Below are 22,732 nucleotides of genomic sequence, written 5' to 3' on the forward strand. Positions count from 1 at the left end.
GTCCCCCACAGTGGTGAGAGCTGTCACATGTCCCCCACATCACATCCACAGTGGTGATAGAGCTGTCACATGTCCCCCACATCACATCCACAGTGGTGAGAGCTGTCACGTTCCCCACATCACATCCACAGTGGTGACAGAGCTGTCACGTTCCCCACATCACATCCACAGTGGTGACAGAGCTGTTACATGTCCCCCACAGTGGTGAGAGCTGTCACATGTCCCCTACATCACATCCACAATGGTGACAGAGCTGTCACAAGTCCCCCACAGTGGTGAGAGCTGTCACATGTCCCCCACATCACATCCACAGTGGTGATAGAGCGGTCACATGTCCCCCACATCACATCCACAGTGGTGAGAGCTGTCACATGTCCCCCACATCACATCCACAATGGTGACAGAGCTGTCACAAGTCCCCCACAGTGGTGAGAGCTGTCACATGTCCCCCACATCACATCCACAGTGGTGATAGAGCTGTCACATGTCCCCCACATCACATCCACAGTGGTGAGAGCTGTCACGTTCCCCACATCACATCCACAGTGGTGACAGAGCTGTCACGTTCCCCACATCACATCCACAGTGGTGACAGAGCTGTTACATGTCCCCCACAGTGGTGAGAGCTGTCACATGTCCCCTACATCACATACACAATGGTGACAGAGCTGTCACAAGTCCCCCACAGTGGTGAGAGCTGTCACATGTCCCCCACATCACATCCACAGTGGTGATAGAGCGGTCACATGTCCCCCACATCACATCCACAGTGGTGAGAGCTGTCACATGTCCCCCACATCACATCCACAATGGTGACAGAGCTGTCACAAGTCCCCCACAGTGGTGAGAGCTGTCACATGTCCCCCACATCACATCCACAGTGGTGATAGAGCGGTCACATGTCCCCCACATCACATCCACAGTGGTGACAGAGCTGTCACAAGTCCCCCACAGTGGTGAGAGCTGTCACATGTCCCCCACATCACATCCACAATGGTGACAGAGCTGTCACAAGTCCCCCACAGTGGTGAGAGCTGTCACATGTCCCCCACATCACATCCACAGTGGTGACAGAGCTGTCACATGTCCCCCACATCACATCCACAGTGGTGAGAGCTGTCACGTTCCCCACATCACATCCACAGTGGTGACAGAGCTGTCACGTTCCCCACATCACATCCACAGTGGTGACAGAGCTGTCACATGTCCCCCACATCACATCCACAGTGGTGAGAGCTGTCACGTTCCCCACATCACATCCACAGTGGTGACAGAGCTGTCACATGTCCCCCACATCACATCCACAGTGGTGACAGAGCGGTCACATGTCCCCCACATCACATCCACAGTGGTGACAGAGCTGTCACATGTCCCCCACATCAAATCCACAGTGGTGACAGAGCGGTCACATGTCCCCCACATCACATCCACAGTGGTGACAGAGCTGTCACATGTCCCCCACATCACATCCACAGTGGTGACAGAGCTGTCACATGTCCCCCACATCACATCCACAGTGGTGACAGAGCTGTCACGTTCCCCACATCACATCCACAGTGGTGACAGAGCTGTCACATGTCCCCCACATCACATCCACAGTGGTGAGAGCTGTCACATGTCCCCCACATCACATCCACAGTGGTGACAGAGCTGTCACATGTCTCCACATTACATCCACAGTGGTGACAGAGCGGTCACATGTCCCCCACATCACATCCACAGTGGTGACAGAGCTGTCACATGTCCCCCACATCAAATCCACAGTGGTGACAGAGCGGTCACATGTCCCCCACATCACATCCACAGTGGTGACAGAGCGGTCACATGTCCCCCACATCACATCCACAGTGGTGACAGAGCGGTCACATGTCCCCCACATCACATCCACAGTGGTGACAGAGCGGTCACATGTCCCCCACATCACATCCACAGTGGTGACAGAGCTGTCACATGTCCCCCACATCACATCCACAGTGGTGACAGAGCTGTCACATGTCCCCCACATCACATCCACAGTGGTGACAGAGCTGTCACGTTCCCCACATCACATCCACAGTGGTGACAGAGCGGTCACATGTCCCCCACATCACATCCACAGTGGTGAGAGCTGTCACATGTCCCCCACATCACATCCACAGTGGTGACAGAGCTGTCACATGTCCCCCACATCACATCCACAGTGGTGACAGAGCGGTCACATGTCCCCCACATCACATCCACAGTGGTGACAGAGCTGTCACATGTCCCCCACATCACATCCACAGTGGTGAGAGCTGTCACATGTCTCCACATTACATCCACAGTGGTGACAGAGCTGTCACATGTCCCCCACATCACATCCACAGTGGTGAGAGCTGTCACGTTCCCCACATCACATCCACAGTGGTGACAGAGCTGTCACATGTCCCTACATCACATCCACAGTGGTGAGAGCTGTCACGTTCCCCACATCACATCCACAGTGGTGACAGAGCTGTCACATGTCCCCCACATCACATCCACAGTGGTGAGAGCTGTCACGTTCCCCACATCACATCCACAGTGGTGACAGAGCTGTCACATGTCCCCCACATCACATCCACAGTGGTGAGAGCTGTCACATGTCCCCCACATCACATCCACAGTGGTGACAGAGCTGTCACATGTCCCCCACATCACATTCACAGTGGTGAGAGCTGTCACATGTCCCCCACATCACATCCACAGTGGTGACAGAGCTGTCACATGTCCCCCACATCACATCCACAGTGGTGACAGAGCTGTCACATGTCCCCCACATCACATCCACAGTGGTGACAGAGCTGTCACATGTCCCCCACATCACATCCACAGTGGTGACAGAGCTGTCACATGTCCCCCACATCACATCCACAGTGGTGACAGAGCTGTCACGTTCCCCATATCACATCCATAGTGGTGTCAGAGCTGTCACATGTCCTCCACATCACATCCACAGTGGTGATCGAGCGGTCACAAGGCCCCCACAGTCATTTCAATTTGTCGCCTGTTGAAATTGAAATGTTCAGCAATTCCCCACAGAAATCTACAAGTGTTGAATACCGCTTCTGAACAGCTCTGGGGTTGTATGAAGCCATAATACACCTGGGTGCATGGAGATTTGATATTAATAATCCAGGACTTCATCAGATAAAGTATCTCACAGTATAATCAAATATATATTAACAAGGATTAACATTTTTTATTTTTATTTTAAGACGCAGCTTATAATGCCTTTACAATTGCAGCTTTCCATTAAAGGCGTTGTCCGGTCTCTCTGTGTGACTGCAGACTTGTGTATACTCACATTGCGAGCACTGCACACTGTGAGGATTCTCCAATGCTGGTGCCAGGATCAGGCAGTCACTTGACTACAAGTATGTGATATGCATACTCCCTGACACATTCCGACTAGTTGAGCCCAAGCTCACTCCATCAAGGCTGGAAACAGTCTAGTCGGAATGTGTCAGGAGAGTATGCATATCACAGACTGTTTCCAGGCTTGATCAATACAATTGCATGGAGTGAGCTTGGGCTCAACTAGTCGGAATGTGGCAGGGGATACGCATATCACATACTTGTGGCACAGGAGAATCGATGAGAGGATTCACATTCACAGGTCTGCAGTTACATAAAGTGACTGCAGACTTGTAGTTTTAGGACCAAACAACCCCCTTAATTTCTAGACTAGAATTCCATTAGGGTGGTCTGTAATAATATGGCCGTAAAGCTTTTCTATAATGCACATTTTTATAAGCTGCTGAATTTGTAGACATACCCACCCATTCTAGCAGCAGTATAAATGTGGCTTTTGTATGGAAGCCTATGATAATTACATAGCAGTTAGCAGTGGAGGGCAGGAAGTCAAATGTGAATAATACGGTACCCAAACATGCTTAATCCCGCAATTATGTCAGATAAGCGAGTATGGCCTCTCTCACTTCAGCCCCATGTTTTCTCATATGTCTGGCCTTCTGTCAGTTTACATAACAAATTTCTAAAATTATTATTATTATAAAGATCAGACAAATGTTATGTGCCTGCAGGGCCGAACGGCGTTCACCCCCAAAGCACAATGCCGGGTCTGTTGTGCTATCGGCGCTGGACACTCTGGTATGTGCAAGAAGAAAGCTTTGTAGTGAATGCCAGCTCCTGCCAAAAAAATAGACACATTTCTTGTAATTTAGCAGTTACAGCCATAACCACATAACTTTACAAATGATTCAATATGGCTAGTTGCCCAGAAAAGGGGTTCCTCGCCATCATAACAGGGATTCTTTAATTCTATTGTGTACTGCTCGTTGCCAATGAAATGAACTATTTATTCACCCATGTGACGTTTCAACTCCAATGAGCTTTTCTGAAGCCTGCGGTAAGCGTGAGAGTATGGAGCAGGCTCAGGAGGTGTGCCGCTGTAATAAATACGGAGCATCTGCCCGGAACAGGAGCGATTGCTGCTGTCAATCACCGATAAGAGCAATACATTTTCATGGCAGCTACAGAACTGATGATTCGCGTTCGGCAAAGGAGACCACGATTTGTACTATATACTGTGGTAATGAAGTATATAATATAAGCGATCAAACAAGGACAGGTTAACGTCACCTAGCAAGATTAAAAAAATAAGGCAAAAAAATTTAAAAATGCTTTTAAGAACATCACAAAAATTTTTAAAAAAAGATATCGTATATAAAAGTTTATTCCACTCCACTTTTCCCAGTTTGAAAATGTAGAAATAAAATAAAACTATTATAAATAATAAATATAAAATTAGAATATAAATGATTATTGGCATCACCATGTTTATAAAAGTCTGGTCTTTCAAAATATAAAATTATTTAACACATGCATACAAATGAACGCCGAACACAAAATTTAACAAAATAAAAAAAAAAATAAAAATCAGATTTACGTTTTTTGTTAATGCAAATGTAAAACTACAAACTAATTGTAAGGTTTACCACCAATAACCAAAAAAAGCTGTAAGGCACGAACAATACATTTCACAAGCAAAGAAGTCAATTTTCAATTTCGGCGCATTGTTTGTCATTTCTAAATGTACAATTATTTGGTTATTCTCTAGCTTTAGATACGTTTAGAAAGGAAAACAAAAAACATATAGCTTGATGGACAAAAAAAAACCCTGTTGTGCGAAATCAGAAGGGAAGAGACAGACAGAAAGAAGAAGGACCAAAAATAATGTAACAATGATGATGTACGGAAAATCTCTTAAAAGGAATATGTCACCTATTTTTTGCCCTATGAGATGCAGCCACCGCCATCAGGGGCTTATCTACAGTATTCTGTAATGCTGTAGATAAGCCCCCGATGTAACCTGAAAGATAAGAAAAACGAGTTATATTGTACTCAACGGGGGGCGATTCAGTGCGGTCTGGGTCCGGCGCCTCCTATCTTCTAGCGATGACATCCTCCTCTTTGCTTCATGCCGCGCTCCTGCACAGGTGTACTGATCTGCCCTGTTGAGGGCAGTCCAGAGTACTGCAGTGCGCAGGCGCCGGGAAAGGTCAGAGAAGTCCGGCGCCTGCGCACTCCAGTACTTTACTCTGCCCTCAACAGGGCAGATCAGTACGCCTGCGCAGGAGCGCGGCATGAAGGAAGGAGGAGGACGTCATCGCTAGAAGATAGGAGGCACCGAACCGCGACACCCATCGGACCCGGACCGCACCGGACCCGCCCCCCGGTGAGTATAATATAACTCGTTTTTCTTATCCTTCAGGTTACATCGGGGGCTTATCTACAGCATTACAGAATGCTGTAGATAAGCCCCTGATGGCGGTGATCACATCAAATAGGGCAAAAAATAGGTGACAGATTCCCTTTAAAGAGAACATGAAACCATCTCATGGCTGGCGTAGAGCAGATGAAGCCCTCAATCTCTGCCTGCTTAGCAGTGGAAGCCGAAGGTACAGTCATCCTGGGACCACCAAGACAGGAGAGATTACAAATGAAAAATGACATGCATCCATTAATCATTTCCGCCACCGTCAATAGATTGGCCTGGTGCGGCAGTATGGAGCGTATTATTGACCATCAACGACCCCAAATTATTAAGGAACGGTGCAAGTATTGTAATTGTCCATATAATTCTATATATGCATATAAGCAGCAAAACCTACTTTATATAAGCACCTTCCTTCCTGCCAAGAGAGCAGGTTTTGCCGGCAGAAAAAAAAAAATGCAGCAAAAAAGCAACGTGTGAACACAGCCTTATGGGAATGCATATGTAAGGCTACTTTCACACATCAGGTTTTCGGCGTCAGGCGCGATCCGGCGTCGTGCCGGAACGCCGGATCCGGCAAATGTTTAGTAAAACCGGATGTGACGGATCCGGTTTTCTGCCGGATCCGTCTTTTTCTTGACAGACAAAACCGGATCCGTCTCATCCGGTTCATCCGTTTTTCTATCCGTTTTTCGACGGATTACGCCGGATCCGGTTTTTAAAATTGACCCTTGTGGCCTTCCGAACGGGATTGGCTACTGGAAAACTAGATATAGCATGTTCCTACAGCCCTTCTTTGACAGGTTGTAGAGAAGAAAGTGCAGGTTGGAGAGAAGAGCAAGTTACTGGCGAAGATGGATGTTGTCATTGGAAATATTACCACTAGAAGTTCTGTGACGGTTTCAGGGACAATTTTCCACTATACTTTATGTGACCTCAAGGCAGAGTACACTGGGATGACAGAGTGTGAGAGATTTTTGCCCTAAACTTGTGTACCTTCTGGACCAACAGTATATACCTTTGCCAACCAAAGTTGGCTATCTTGTCATGGTCTTACTATTTTTACCTTTAGGCCACAGGTGTGTACCTGGTTGTGTTTTATGCAAAGTATTTCACCTTTTAACAAAAGTTGTGTACATTGGTAGGAAATCACCAACAATAAACACAACTTTTTAAGTGAAATACTTTGCTTCAAACACAACCAGGAACACAACTGTGGCAAAAAGCTAAAATTTACCCACAGTTATACCTGGTTTTGAATACCTTTTTACCTTTGAAATACCCTGTATTTAACCTTTTTTTAAAACATAGTTCGCCGCAGAAAGAAATGACAGACAACCATTGTGAAACGATAATTTAACTTTTATTTAAATTTTTTTTTTTTTGTAAAATGTTTTTAAAGTGCAAAAAAACTTTTTTAGAAAGGTTTTAAACCCAATGGGCATTTTTATTACAAAAAACACACATTACAATTCTGTGTACTGTGGGGTGGAAATACTGCTGGAGGGGCTGCGGGACACTTCGACACTGGGTGTGTGGAGAGAGGACTGGGATCTTGGTGGGGAAGGAACAGTTAGAGGTGAAGGTGTGGAAAAAACTACAGAATGGGTGGACATGTGGGAAGCAGAAGAGGTGGTGGGTGGTGGAGTGGAGGGTTGGGCAGGGACTGTAGGAGCAGATGATGTTGATGGAAAGTTGTATGGGGAAGGAGTTTGGTACGGGGAAGGAGTTTGGTACGGGGAAGGAGTTTGGTACGGGGCAGGTTGCTGGAAGTGGGGAGATGACTGGTACTGGGGAGGTTGCTGGTATGTAGTAGGAGGGGGAGGATGAAAAGTGGCTGGAGGGGGTGCAGATGTAATAGGAGGGGGAGGATGGAAAGTGGCTGGAGGGGGTGCAGGTGGAGGAACTACAGTGGTGGGAGGTGGAGGTTGGGAGGTAACCTGCTGTAGAGCACCGTGGCACGAATGCATTACATGCATCTGCTGGGCAGGAGAGAGCGTTTCCATGCGCTCCACAACAGACCTGAAAAAGGTGTGGTTTGGCGAAGATCTTGCTTCTGAATGCATGGTTTGCAGAAGTGTCTTCACCTCCAGAATGCTGGAGTTGATCTGCTGAAAGCCTGCGGAGATTTGCTCTGACAAGACTTTGAGACAGTTCTGGAAAGATGCATTCAGATGCAATAACTCTTGCGCATAACTCTTTTCCTGACCCCTCTGCCGCTGTCGCCCAGTACCCGCAGGTGTACTAGAGGCGGCAGGGGCAGAAGGGTGGGGTAAAGGGAAAGCGATCTCCTCACCAGCAGCTTCATGTAATGTAGGCGGCCACGATGCTCCTGTGCTGGTGGATGGGACAGATGGGTCGAATGTGTGGGAAGGCAGGGAAGGTGCAGATGTACCGGGGCGGTCGAAGTGTCCCTCGGTGCCGGTCTCCTCAGGGATCGCCTCAGAAGGGTCCAATCGTGCAGGCTCCCGAGTGCTGCTCACCGTGCTGTGGAATAAAGAGAAAAAAAAACAATTAAAATACTGACATGGTATGGCCCTGGCTGAAAAAAAAAAGTTACATCTAACATTTTTTTCACATGTGGTGTGTAATATTTACCTTCTGGTGAGCATTGTTTCCCGGAGGAACGACAGGGCTTGTGCGTACTTGTACTTGCTCCTGCGTCCTCCAGATCCACTCGGGGCCCGCATCTCTTTATTGAACTCCTTCTTGAAACGATCCCTCACAGACCGCCACCGCTTCACAATTCTGTTCCCTGAAACGAGAAAGGAGTGGTTAGTATACAACATCAGTGTTTCACAAACTCCAGTCCTCATGGTCCCCAGGGGTCATGTTTTCAGGATTTCAATAGTAAATAGAAATCCTGAACACATGATCCGTGGGGACCACGAGGACTGGAGTTCGGGAAACACTGGTTTACATCAAGCAACCGTTACTGTATATACTTACGCTCTTTAATCTGGTCCCGAGCTTCGAGGTCCTCCCAGCGGCCCACAAGGAGAGAACAGATTTCCTCCCAGAGTCGTCGGGTAATGATCAGGTCAGCGTGGCGGCGGTCAGCCATATTCCAGAGCGGCTCCCTTTCTCTGACGAGATCGATGAGGCGGTCCACATCAATCCCTCCATCCTCACCGTCAGAGTCGGGAGCACGCTGTGAAGGCTGTTAAAGAAAAAGACAAAAATAACATAATTAGCCTCCACAAAAGAAATGAAATAAAAAGTGCAAAAAAACAAAGCAAAAATATTTATACTTAAACGCTGGTGACCGCCGCGTTGCTGTCGCCGACGACCCTGGGAGGCACTGCGAGGACCTCTTGGCCGAGCACCAGATTGGGAAGACTAGAGAAGAAAACAAAAAATGTTATGAGTTTGGATGTAGGCATTTGTTTGCTGTGTGTGGTCTGCAGAACATTGTTTTCTATGTGTTGTGTGTAGTGTGATGTTGTGTTTCTGCGTTTGATGCAAAAAACTTACGAATTGTGAGCCCACTCCAAGCGTCTGTCCACCCCCTTCCTTCTTCTTCTGGGAGCTCCTCTTCATCTTGTGATTCCTGTTTTGAAATAAAAGGCAATGAATAGACATATATTACAGAGATGATGGATTTTGGAAATAAAAACTTACCGTCAAACGCTGACGATGCGAGAGAGGGCTCCCAGAAGAAGATGTGCTGTCCTGTTGATGGCCAGACTCCATGGCTGTGGGTATTGCTGCTGCCAGTGATGCCATTTCTGCTGCTGCTGCTGCATCTCTTTGGCGGCTGTTGAATAAAGAGAAACAAAGGGCCAATGAATATCTTGATATTCCATGGCCCTAGTTTGGAGGAATGGGGGATTTGATAATTACCGTCTCTCATCTGCTTCTGGACTCCCCTCCCGTTCAGCATGCTGCTCCATTTGGGGTGGTGCTGATGGTGCTGCTGCTGCATCTCTTTGGCGGCTGTTGAATAAAGAGAAACAAAGGGCCAATGAATATCTTGATATTCCATGGCCCTAGTTTGGAGGAATGGTGGATTTGATAATTACCGTCTCTCATCTGCTGCTGGCCTCCCCTCCTCAGCATGTTCTATTTGCTGCTCCATTTGGGGTGGTGGTGGTGCTGATGGTGCTGCAGTGGTCTCCTGCCTTCTCCTGCTTCGCTTGGTTGCTTTCTTGGGTGGCATGTTGGGTGTGGCTGTGGGTCCCACTGTCTTGCTTTTATATATGTCTTGTGGGCAGAGCTACTGAGCATGCTCAGACCAAAAAACCGGATCCGGCCGCCGGATCCGGCTTTCGCCGGATCCGGCGCATTGCGGCGCTCATAGGCTTTCATTGTGTGAAAAAGCCGGACGCGCCGGATCCGGCGGGTACGGCTTTTTCGCCGGAGACAAAAAACGTTACAGTAGACGTTTTTTCCAGACGCCGGATCGCGACACATTGCGACACATTGCCGGATCCGGCGAAAACCGGATGAAACGCATGGCCATCCGGCGCGATCCGGCACAAATGCAAGTCAATGGGGGTGAAACCGGATCCGGCATTGCATTTCGCCGGATCCGGTTTCTGTCAAAAGCGCCGGATCGCGCCTGACGGCGAAAACCTGATGTGTGAAAGAGGCCTAAGAGTTTTCTACCAGAGCTTGATGAATACAAGAGGGTGAAGCTATGAGGCGCATGTGACCGAGCCATACTTCAGTTTGACACATCATGATGAGCATGACACAAGGACAATACCCAGAGGCCCATACTAAACAAGTGTACCTACATCTGCATCACGCTAAGGGATCACACTCATCTGCGTTAAAATCGGACGAGTGCAATAAGATTAAAATAAATATTAAAAAAATGTTAGTTAAGGATTTTGTACTGGTCTGTAATTTTTTTCTCAGCTCAGATCAGACGAGATAAGCCAATGAACGTCAATGGGTGCAAGAAAAAAAAACGGACAGGACACAGACAATGCGTATGCGATCCGTATTGCGTCCATATAAAACACAACTACGTAACCAAAATCAAGGAAATTGCATTAGGACAATCCAGGAAGCTCATCATTTGACATAAGGGATGTTTTAAATGGAAAACAAAAAACAAAAACACGACTCTACAGAAACCATCAACATGGCTCACATCATCAGTGTGGAACTGACGATAGTGCATCAGAGGTCCGAATTGTGGGACACCAGGCATGAAGGTTATGGGGACCACAGTCGGCGCCATGCTGCCTGGACCTATATGTTTGCTGCGAACTCTAACCGAATTTTGAAAGCAGCTCACAACAGATGCAAGAGGATATAAGTACGGCAAATCTAAACAGTACATTATGATTGTCGCAATATACAGTTGTGTGAAAATGCGTCTGCCCCTTTCCTGATTTCCTATTCTTTTGCATGTTTGTCACACTTAAAATGTTTCAGATCAAACAAATTTAAATATTAGACAAAGATAACACACGTAAACCCAAAATGCTGTTTTTAAATGAAGGTCTTTATCAGTAAGGGAAAAAGAAATCCAAACCTACAGGGCCCTGTGTGAGAAAATGATTGTCCCCTAAACTTAATAACTGGTTGAGCCACCCTTAGCAGCAACAACTGCAATCAAATGTTTGTGTTAACTGGCAACGAGTCTTTTACAACGCTCTGAAGGAAATTTGGCCCACTTTTCTTTGTAGAATTGTTATTTAACGACATTGCAGGGTTTCTGAGAATGAACCTCCTTTGTAAGGATTTTGACTAAGACACTCCAAAGTCTTAATTTTGATTTTCTTAAGCCATTCAGAGGTGGACTTGCTGGTGTGTCTTGCATCATTGTCCTGCTGCATAATCCAAGTGTGCTTCAGCTTGAGGTCATGAACAGATGACCAGACATTCTCCTTCAGGTTTTTTTTAGTAGACAGCAGAATTTATGGATCTATTTAGCACAGCAAGTCTTCCATGTCCTGAAGCAACAAAATAGCCCAGACTATCACACTACCACCATCATATTTTACTGTTGGTAGGATGTTCCTTTTCTGAAATGCTGTTTTACTCCTACACAAGATGTTATGGGACACTAAAGTTCAACTTTAGTCTCAACGGTCCACAGAGTATGCTCCCAAAAGTCTTGGGGATCATTAAGAGGTTTTCTGGCAAAACCGAGACAAGCCTTTATGTTCTTATTTACCAGCAGTGGTTTTTGTCTTGGAACTCTGCCATGCAGGCCATTTTTGCACAGTCTCTTTTTTATGATGGAGTCATGAAAACTGACCTTAAATGAGGCAAGTGAAGCCTGCAGTTCTTTGGATGTTGTTGTGGGGTCTTTTGTGACCTCTTGGATAAGTCGTCGCTGGTTCTTGCGGTAATTTTGGTTGTCTGGCCACTCATGGAAAGGTTCATCACTGTTCAATGCTTTCACTATTTGTGGATAATGGCTCTATCTGTGGTTCGTTGGAGTCCCAAAGCTTTAAATTTGGTTTTATAATCTTTTTCCATACGGATAGATCTTTGTTTCTCATTTATCCCAGACACAAAGAAAAATAAACACCAAATTAGCACTGATCTTAGAACACACACTATACGTGTTATTGCATACTGCATCCTTTACCTATATAATTTTATTATTCTAGTATCTTCGACTTTTCTTTCCAGTGGGTTTAGTGACAAGACGAAGGAAGAGTTGCCGGGACTAGTTCTGCCGCGAGAGACAACAGCCAAGCAAGACCGATGGTGTTGCCCTGAATAAAAGCCATCTCTATTATGACCAACTCCAGTTTTTGGCTGCAGTGCTAGATCGTCGCCAGTAAGGGGCATCCTTTTTCATTTTGTTGTTTGTTATGTTTTTGTTATGATTCTGCATTCAAAACACAATTTTTTCTCTCGCATTCCTCACCCTACAGATCGAGCTGGGGCAAAAGAAAAAAAAAAAAAAAGAGAGAACTACCTCCAGCTCGGAGTTGCTGGAGGCAGGGAATTATTCTGAACTGGAGGCCAGGAAGAAGATGAGCAGTCAGATGTAACCTCTCTTTCATCAATCTATGGAACAGCTTCCAGAGAGACTTTACTGATTCAAACATAGGTTTATATGTCCCTTGTAAGGGGGCTCTGTTAACTCTAAAATGGGAGTGCTCGGACGTATTCCATTGGTTAGTGGGTTGGGCAGTGAGCTAGTCCGTGGGCGGATCCATGAGGTCATCAGGCTTGGTTGGTCCATGAGGTCAGAGTGGGCGTCATCGTGGGCAGATCCATGGAGCACATGGTGTGTTATAAAACAGGAAATTCCAGATCCATTAGCACATGGTGTTAGGCAAACAGGAAATGGCAGCCATCTTTAGTGTCACACTTTGATCTGAAAAAGCTCATGTAAGGTGAAATAATACACTTTGTGGGTAGCTCCTCTCAATCTCTTATGTCTTGAGGTTAATTAAGTATTTGATCTTAAGGCTCTCCTCAACAATATGTTATAGTAGTAGCAGTTGTAAGAATCATATGTGCAGAAGGAAGAAAAATGTTTTTTTTTTATAGAAACAAAATATAGTTGGCAAATTGTTTTAAGAGACAGTTGTGAATAAGAGATACAGAGAAAAATCCAGAAACAAGAGTATATGGTCAAATCGGTATAGAAGTGACAGGTATTGGTGATGTCTGTATCTGGACTGTCAACGTAGAGGATTCCTTCATCTCACCATGCCATCATACCTTCTTCTGCATCATGTAATCCCTCTTTTCTCATTTCAGAGACTCATGCCTCCTTCCATCAGGGATAGCGTCAGATAGCTTTTTTGGTCCATACCGCGATCCATAGCGGCTGCAGCACAGCACATCACGTGCCTCTGACGTCACGCAGGTCCTGTGCTGACGAGCACAGCGTGACGGTCAGGCACAGCATTCAACACGCGCAATTTTTTTTCAGCCTGAATATAGCACTTGCTGCCGCCGGCCGGGGCAGCACCACTACCGTGACTATTGCAAGCGATAAGGAGAAAGGAATCATTTGGTTATTTAATAGAGGAGTGATATCGATCCTAAAAGGACCTGTGGAACCTGTAACTTGGAATCAGCGGCGGCTTCATTCAAGTCTGTAGCCGCCTACTTCACTTGTGGCAGCCTCAACCCTTACTACTGGAGGTGGCAACTTTGACCCATGTGCAATATCTGTTACTGGGCACCTTGATTTTACACTGAGTTCATTAGCTTAATAAATGATGCCGGGTCTGTCTGCATGACGTAACTGTAATACTATATAACAATATATACGGTATCATACACTCGTACTTTATGGCATGCAGAATAGTGTACATAATATATATCCTAGTTATGTACTGTACCTTCCGTGTTTAAGTCTATACAGGAAAATATTCTCAATGTTTTCCCAGCAGGAAACATGAAGAAACAAGCATTCCAGAGATCCTGGGGATGCGCAAGCAACAGGAAGCAATGGAGACATGCCATTCATTTCCACTACAAACTCAACAGACATCTGGACTTTAATCCATGACACCCTGATAGAAATATAGATCCTAGAAGTCGGTCAAATTACTCCAGAAATCAATATGCAATTTAATTAAGGAATATGAAGCTTCATAAGCATCAATAGAAGATAAGAGAAAGTTAAATATCTATCCGATCCCCGAACTCTCCCAACCCCCCCCACATTAACATTAAATTGGCTTATCTGCATTCTGCACGATGCTTGATGTATGTTCTGAAAAAAAAACACTTGCATGAGCAGCTTGTTATAAAGAAATGAGCCTGGATTAGTGGAGTAGTGCAGTCTAGTCCTGCCTTGGATCTCGTACTTAGGTGATTGACATCCTCTGTACTATGATATGTCTCTTAGTCCTGCCAGCCTGGGAATGTACAATGAAGCTGGGTGCACGTTCCCTGGCTTCATCACAATGCTCATGCACCGCAGCTGCTGGCTCAGTGGGACTCGCATAGGCACATAAAGTCCCACTCAGCCAGAAGCCAAGAGCAAACATAACAATCGAGATCATGTAGTTTAACTTTTAAAGGGAATCTGTAATAAATAAAAAACATTTACCAGAAGCCATAGTTGTAATCTGCAGGTGAGTACTACTTTAATAGGTGCAGCAAACTAACTGAAAGTCTGGCTGCTGGGGGATAATAAAGTTCTATACTTTGTGACGTCGCTTGTTTCCAGTCACTGGAGTGTCGCAGGGGGCAGTAATCAATCACTGGGAGGGGGCTGTAGTCGTGCCCTCATTGGTACAGATGAGTTGAACTGTGAACTTTGATGCGCTATCTTGCTACATTAAAAAGGGCAATATTTGTTTATTATACTCTCCTCAACATTGAAATTGCAAAATCAAGAAAAAGTTATGGAATTCTGGAAATAAACAGATAAAAAAATAACATGGTAATAATATGACAAAACGGAAACAAAATGTACAAAACATGAGTGCAACCTGCAGAAATACACGCACATACACACCATGGCTGCTATCAGTGCGGTTACTAATGGTGGTCTGAAAAATGTTCTGCCACACTGAATGCACTTGGAAATATAAATGATCAAGATCTGCTGCTGGCAGCACCCTTTGCAATTGCCAACCAATGATATCCTAGGTGGGCTCAATAGGAGATAAGACCAGAGGCTCTGCAAGCCATGGTAGCACTCTTGGGCCACACAGGAAGCTTCACAGTAATACATGAAATATGCAATCTGACTGATGTTGTCGAGTTGAAAAATGGCTCCTGGGACACAATGCAAAAATGGCCACTCTACTGGTTCAATGCCCAAATCACTATAATGCTTTGCTAAAATACAGACTAGAGGAGTCCAGCTACCATATATTATGGCACCGCACACCGTAAACCTGGAAGTAGGACCGGAATGATATTGCCCACGTGGTCTCCAGATGTAAATGGGAGGCTGGACGCAGTAATGGAGTCTGAAGTCTGTGCTCTTCAGTGATAATTCACACGTTTGTCCTGGATACAATGTTAGCTGGAGACCAGTCTGGAGACTACACGAGCAAAACCATAAAAAGGCCTTCACGAGGTAATGTCACACTAGTCCTATTCCCTGGGGTTATGGAGTTGTGTCCCATAATGTAGAGTACTTGGACCTCTCTAGTGTTCATTCCAGGTGCACTAACAGCTCAGCATTATATTGATTTCACTGTGGAATTCATGGTTCGGCCATTTCTCCAAAATGCCCAGGAGCCATATTTCAACATGGCAAGCCAGGCTGCATGTTGCTTGTGATAATGTGAGCAGCCTGCGTGGCCTAAATGTGCTACCATGGCCTGAAGCATCTCAGGGCTTGTCTCCCATTGAGCACAATGTTGAAGAAGAGTGAATATTTTGTTACTCATTGTATTCAGTCATCATGGATACAACGGTACCAATGCCGCTAAAGTTTCTCATACACATAAAGTGCAATGTTCTGTATAACATCTAGAACTCACGCACTTCGTTCATAAATAAAAAAAAAGGGCTCGGTAGGTCGTCTTTGGTGTCTTTCCATCATGCTCCAAATAATTCATCACTCTCTCCATCAGCCATTCTGACATCCCTGCAGGATGCTCCAAGTATCTCTCATCACAATCTACCTGTCACCCTGAGAATTGAAGGTGGCATCATGCCCAGCATCCTAAATATTGGTCCATGTTAGATCCTGGATGCATTTGAGACCGCACAAGAACGTTACTGCTTTGTATATCCAAGTGCCATAGTAAACAAAGCTATTAAAATGACATTATAAAGCATGCCTCTGCTGTAGGAAATGACAATAGCACAGTGGAAAAAGTAATAAAGTTTGGTGCATACCGAGAAGCACCTGAGCCTCAGTCCACTAAAAAAAGAGGATATAGTTGGAGATCATTTTGATGTTAAAGAAGTAGGCCAATTTATTTTTTCCCAAAAGCACTGGTGACAATACAATGTAACATGTTAATATAACGTTAGAAGATCTCTGCCTTCCCCTTGATTTGGCCAATGCTGCCCCACTCTCCATCCCTGACTGTACAGCGTTCCTGTCCAAACATGGGCGCCGATGACGTAGGCATGTAACTAGACCTATACATAAGCGGCCGCCATTGAATAACACTGCGTAGATAGGGAAAACAGCGCATCAACAGTACTAGAGCCACTATGTGGACCAACTAAGAAGAAGTCCCGTCTTGGCCAATGAGTGTCTAAGAAGCATTGTCTAGCATATTCTATGGACCAAGAAGAAGAAACTGAAGAGGAACCAAGCCAAATTGGAGCAGGTGATTTGTGCTGATGGAGTGGTACTTTTAGGTTTTGGGAGATTGCAAGCTTTGTGTGTAGAGCTGCTGATTTCCATATCCGCCATTGAAAGACATTGCTGCTTGGCGAGCAGGACAATAGCAGTGGTTGACCAGACAACTGAATGAATGTGGTGCAATCAGATTCATAGGCCCAATACCTGCGTGGCAGGTGCCAGGTACCAATCAAGAACCACCACAAGTGCTGTGCAGTCTGGTCACACGTGTACAAGGATGATACGCCGTGATGGGTTTCTCTCACCTGGGTGAGGTTACTAGGTGTGCACAAACCGGATAGACTATTGCCTTCTATTTTTACATTAATTGTAATCTTTGCATAACTTTGCAGCCAAAAATGCAAAGGAGTCATTGCTGGAACCTGGGCTTGGTTATAATTTGTCAGCACAAGAAGTACAAAACATTTCAAGGTGTATTTATGTTCCTCTTACCGAAAACAATGAGATCGGGTACTCTGCTTACCAAACATGCCGGGCCACTGGGCAGCTGTCTGGATGGGCAGCCTCGCCAACTAGTCTGACTGGTGAAGGGTAAAAACTGCAAGATCAGCAGAATGCTGCACACCCACTAGGCGTGAACAGGTTAATATGATGAACCTGTAGATATAAGCAGTATCTCCTGGGGCAGGGCTGCAAGGATATCACAAAGAATGTGGAAGAACCATATCAACATTAAAATGCACATCACATTCACAACAACGTCTCATTGAGCAATGGACATTAGTCACTTAGTGAAACATAAAGGATCTCCCATCTCCAAGATCCTATCCCAATATGTAGTAGGTGTAATCATAAGAATATTAGCAAATGCCTCCAATTAGTAATGTGGTATAGTTTTTCTGATTCGCTATGTCTTTTTCCTCATATGCAGGACCTTAGGTATCCATGGTTACAACCACTAGAAACTAGCTGTCACTCTATCAGTGGTCGTAACCATGGATACCCAAGGTCCTGCACATAAGGAAAAAGACATAGTGAATCAGAAAAACTATTCTACATTTCTAATTGGAGGTATTTGCTAATATTCTTATGATTACACCTACTACATACTGGGATGGGATCTTGGAGATGGAAACACCCTTTTAATTCACTGCAGAATTTCCTACAAGTATGAAACCCGTGAGCGATTCATGGAAAATATGACTTGTATGGAAGAGGTTGTCTTCTTCCCCACCTTCGCTGCTACAAGCCAGCAAAAAATCCTGCTGTGCCACCTGCGGGCATTGGCATCCACAGACAACAGTTTAGTGCTGCGGGGTAGCAAGCAACGGAAAAAAAAGGAAATATGGCCTCATCTATAAAGACACATTATGTGATTTACAGGCTAGAGGTAAAGGGATCTGGATCCTTCTGGATTTTGTCATTTTATTTATTCCCTGTTTTTATAGTATATCACATATATTGGACCAATTTTCCCCTACTCTCGACTACTTAGAAAAGATCCAGGATGGGATAAAACAAGTCACATATGTCCCCATACCCAGCGCCACGAACAAATACAACTTCAGCAGAAAATTTCCAAACTTTTCATACCAGTGCGGCTGATTTTATTCTGAAAGGGATCTAGAATGCAGAACTTATAAAAGTCTATGGGGTCCAATCGCACCCCCATGGCTTCATACAGAGGTGTAGCCATACAGTACCATGCAGGTACTCACCTTAAAAACAGACAGATTGCTGAAGCTTCCCTGTAAGTAGGGTAAAACCCAAATCTGTCCGCAGCCTAGTATGGCATAGTAATCTATATAAAAAGCATACAAATGTTGTAGAGCTGTATATAGGCGTAACTCACTCAAAATATTGGGAATTCCAGGACTTACATTCTGTAAAACTAGGAACAAAAGTAAAGAAGAGTTCTCTTCAAACAGGAAAAAAAGATAAAATTCTCCCTTTTTAGCATGAAAATGTTCATCAGCAGAAACCAGAATGGACGACGCTCTTACATTCCTAATTAGCAAGTTGTGTCGGCGTTCAGACCGGCGGCAGCTTCTCCGTCACACACTACATTACCGAATATGTGTTCGGAAACCGTCAGTATTATTGCTATGGACTCGCTGGTGGGGGAGGGGGCTTATACCTATGGTCTGTTAATTAGTATACACCTGTAGAATAAGTGACACAACCGTCACCCTTGAGCTCCCACAAGCACTGGCTGCACCTCTAGTCAATCATTGATGCCTCCAGATGCACATCTGCAAAACATGGCGCCCATAGATAAGCCAAGAGATGGGAAGAAGTGATCATCCGTGGTGACAGGACTAATACTGGCCGTGGGGGTCGCTCGCTGCTCACAATTTGCCATTTACATCTCAGTTATTTGTGTTTTCCAATGAAAATGTGAAAATGTAATTGAGAAAAAGTCCACTTTCCATGTTCCTATGTAGCAGAGCTAGAAGACCGGATGATGCAGTTGAGCAACGTTTGTAAGGTCGCGCAACTCATCTTGATGAGGACCGCAAGTAGCTAGATGTAGGCGAGGATCCTAGAGGGGCTGTCTGCCTTATAGGACCCCTTATGTGCTCTCTTAGGGCATCTACATGTAGGTGAGGCTCCTAGAGGGGCTGTCTGCCTTATAGGACCCCTTATGTGCTCTCTTAGGGCATCTACATGTAGGTGAGGCTCCTAGAGGGGCTGTCTGCCTTATAGGACCCCTTATGTGCTCTCTTAGGGCATCTACATGTAGGTGAGGCTCCTAGAGGGGCTGTCTGCCTTATAGGACCCCTTATGTGCTCTCTTAGGGCATCTACATGTAGGTGAGGATCCTAGAGGGGCTCTCTGCCTTATAGGACCCTTTATATGCTCTCTTAGGTCATCTACATGTAGGTGAGGCTCCTAGAGGGGCTGTCTGCCTTATAGGACCCTTTATGTGCTCTCTTAGGGCATCTACATGTAGGTGAGGATCCTAGAGGGGCTGTCTGCCTTATAGGACCCTTTATGTGCTCTCTTAGGGCATCTACATGTAGGTGAGGATCCTAGAGGGGCTGTCTGCCTTATAGGACCCTTTATGTGCTCTCTTAGGGCATCTACATGTAGGTGAGGGGCTGTCTGCCTTATAGGACCCTTTATGTGCTCTCTTAGGTCATCTACATGTAGGTGGGGATCCTAGAGGGGCTGTCTGCCTTATAGGACCCTTTATGTGCTCTCTTAGGGCATCTACATGTAGGTGAGGATCCTAGAGGGGCTGTCTGCCTTATAGGACCCTTTATGTGCTCTCTTAGGGTATCTACATGTAGGTGAGGCTCCTAGAGGGGCTGTCTGCCTTATAGGACCCTTTATGTGCTCTCTTAGGGCATCTACATGTAGGTGAGGATCCTAGAGGGGCTGTCTGCCTTATAGGACCCTTTATGTGCTCTCTTAGGGCATCTACATGTAGGTGAGGATCCTAGAGGGTCTCTCTGCCTTATAGGACCCTTTATATGCTCTCTTAGGTCATCTACATGTAGGTGAGGCTCCTAGAGGGGCTGTCTGCCTTATAGGACCCTTTATGTGCTCTCTTAGGGCATCTACATGTAGGTGAGGATCCTAGAGGGGCTGTCTGCCTTATAGGACCCTTTATGTGCTCTCTTAGGGCATCTACATGTAGATGAGGATCCTAGAGGGTCTCTCTGCCTTATAGGACCCTTTATATGCTCTCTTAGGTCATCTACATGTAGGTGAGGCTCCTAGAGGGTCTGTCTGCCTTATAGGACCCTTATGTGCTCTCTTAGGGCATCTACATGTAGGTGAGGATCCTATAGGGGCTGTCTGCCTTATAGGACCCTTTATGTGCTCTCTTAGGGCATCTACATGTAGGTGAGGGGCTCTCTGCCTTATAGGACCCTTTATGTGCTCTCTTAGGTCATCTACATGTAGGTGAGGTTCCTAAAGGGTCTCTCTGTCTTATAGGACCCTTAATGTGCTCTCTTAGGGCATCTACATGTAGGTGAGGATCCTAGAGGGGCTGTCTGCCTTATAGGACCCTTTATGTGCTCTCTTAGGTCATCTACATGTAGGTGAGGTTCCTAAAGGGTCTCTCTGTCTTATAGGACCCTTTATGTGCTCTCTTAGGTCATCTACATGTAGGTGAGGATCCTAGAGGGGCTGTCTGTCTTATAGGACCGTTTATGTGCTCTCTTAGGTCATCTACATGTAGGTGGGGATTCTAGAGGGGCTCTCTGTCTTATAGGACCCTTTATGTGCTCTCTTAGGGCATCTACATGTAGGTGGGGATCCTAGAGGGGCTGTCTGCCTTATAGGACCCTTTATGTGCTCTCTTAGGGCATCTACATGTAGGTGAGGATCCTAGAGGGGCTGTCTGCCTTATAGGACCCTTTATGTGCTCTCTTAGGGTATCTACATGTAGGTGAGGATCCTAGAGGGGCTGTCTACCTTATAGGACCCTTTATGTGCTCTCTTAGGGCATCTACATGTAGGTGAGGATCCTAGAGGGGGTCTCTGTCTTATAGGACCGTTTATGTGCTCTCTTAGGTCATCTACATGTAGGTGGGGATTCTAGAGGGGCTCTCTGTCTTATAGGACCCTTTATGTGCTCTCTTAGGGCATCTACATGTAGGTGAGGATCCTAGAGGGGCTGTCTGCCTTATAGGACCCTTTATGTGCTCTCTTAGGGTATCTACATGTAGGTGAGGATCCTAGAGGGGCTGTCTACCTTATAGGACCCTTTATGTGCTCTCTTAGGGCATCTACATGTAGGTGAGGATCCTAGAGGGGGTCTCTGTCTTATAGGACCCTTTATGTGCTCTCTTAGGTCATCTACATGTAGGTGGGGATCCTAGAGGGGCTGTCTGCCTTATAGGACCCCTTATGTGCTCTCTTAGGTCATCTACACTTAGGTGAGGATCCTACAGGGATTTTTGCTGATATGACCCCCCTTATGTGCTCTGTTAGGGCTTGTACTTGGCTGCCAACCAGAAGAAAGGATAACAGAGTACAATGTCACTCTCAGCTGCTGTGGGGTGGTACAAGCATCCATTGGGGCAGACTTGCTGTGCAGAATCAGATTTCCCAAACTTCCCCTCTGTAAAGCAACAGAGCTCTTCTGATGCCCCGAGGTCCCGGTGCTCCCAGCACTCCCAGCTCTGCTCCATACTGGGACACAGTCCGCTCATCTTTACAACAAGTGACAACTTCCTAAGTGTCCCACAGGCGCCGCGGAGTGATCAGAGGTCACAGCCAGAGATGGCGCAAGGAAGGATCCCAGCAGATCCCACAGGGAGGAAGAGGGATCCAGGAAGAGAGGTCCTGGCAGGATCAGAGGGAGGAGAATGGCCGGGAGAGGGGAGGATAATCAGCAGAGAGCGGAGCCCGCTACTCACCCCACTGTGCTCCGCTGCACGGACACCAGGCCGTGGACACAGACACGCAGAGCCGCCCCGCTGACACTCTGACCCCCGGAGCACTGCACAGCTCAGCGCCCTGCACCGGAGAACTGCCACGCTGACGTCAGCGCCACGCCTCCCGGGGGCGGAGCCTCTGGCCGGGGCTGACAGCAGCTGGCGCACCTCACCCGGTGACTGTCGCACCTTGTGTGCAGGGACGGAGCCTCCAGGACACCACTTCCTGCTCTCTCCCTGGGGTCAGGGCGTCACATGGAGGCTGACACTCCGGACGGTGTCTGCCCCAGAGCGGCTCATGTGTCTGCACAGGTGGCTGTTGGCGTCTTGTTGGGAATTCAGCAGAATTGAAGCGGGTGTCGTTTTCGGGTAACCCCTGTCCTGTGTAATATAAAGGGGGTCCTTGTATATGGGGTAGTAGGCACCAGAACTCCCCCGCCTCTA

The 22,732-nt window shown here is 46.3% G+C and overlaps 1 protein-coding gene across 8 annotated transcripts in view; it reads right to left on the bottom strand.

Annotated features, from left to right (window-relative positions):
* The window catches only part of MYO6 (myosin VI), a 362,182-nt gene extending 339,713 nt beyond the window's left edge, over positions 1-22,469 (bottom strand). For 2 of the 8 annotated variants that reach the window (XM_073569300.1, XM_073569297.1), the window contains exon 1: positions 22,271-22,451. The gene's annotated coding sequence lies outside the window, so the exon portion shown is untranslated. Of the gene's footprint in view, positions 1-22,270 lie in introns of all 8 variants that reach the window. The other 6 variants (XM_073569302.1, XM_073569301.1, XR_012231028.1 and 3 more) reach the window with 5 other exon arrangements.
* Between the last annotated feature and the right edge of the window lie 263 nt (positions 22,470-22,732).

Source organism: Dendrobates tinctorius, unplaced genomic scaffold, assembly GCF_039654945.1.
Source record: "Dendrobates tinctorius isolate UK_male_01 unplaced genomic scaffold, ASM3965494v1 ptg000024l, whole genome shotgun sequence".
Classification (NCBI taxonomy): domain Eukaryota; kingdom Metazoa; phylum Chordata; class Amphibia; order Anura; family Dendrobatidae; genus Dendrobates; species Dendrobates tinctorius.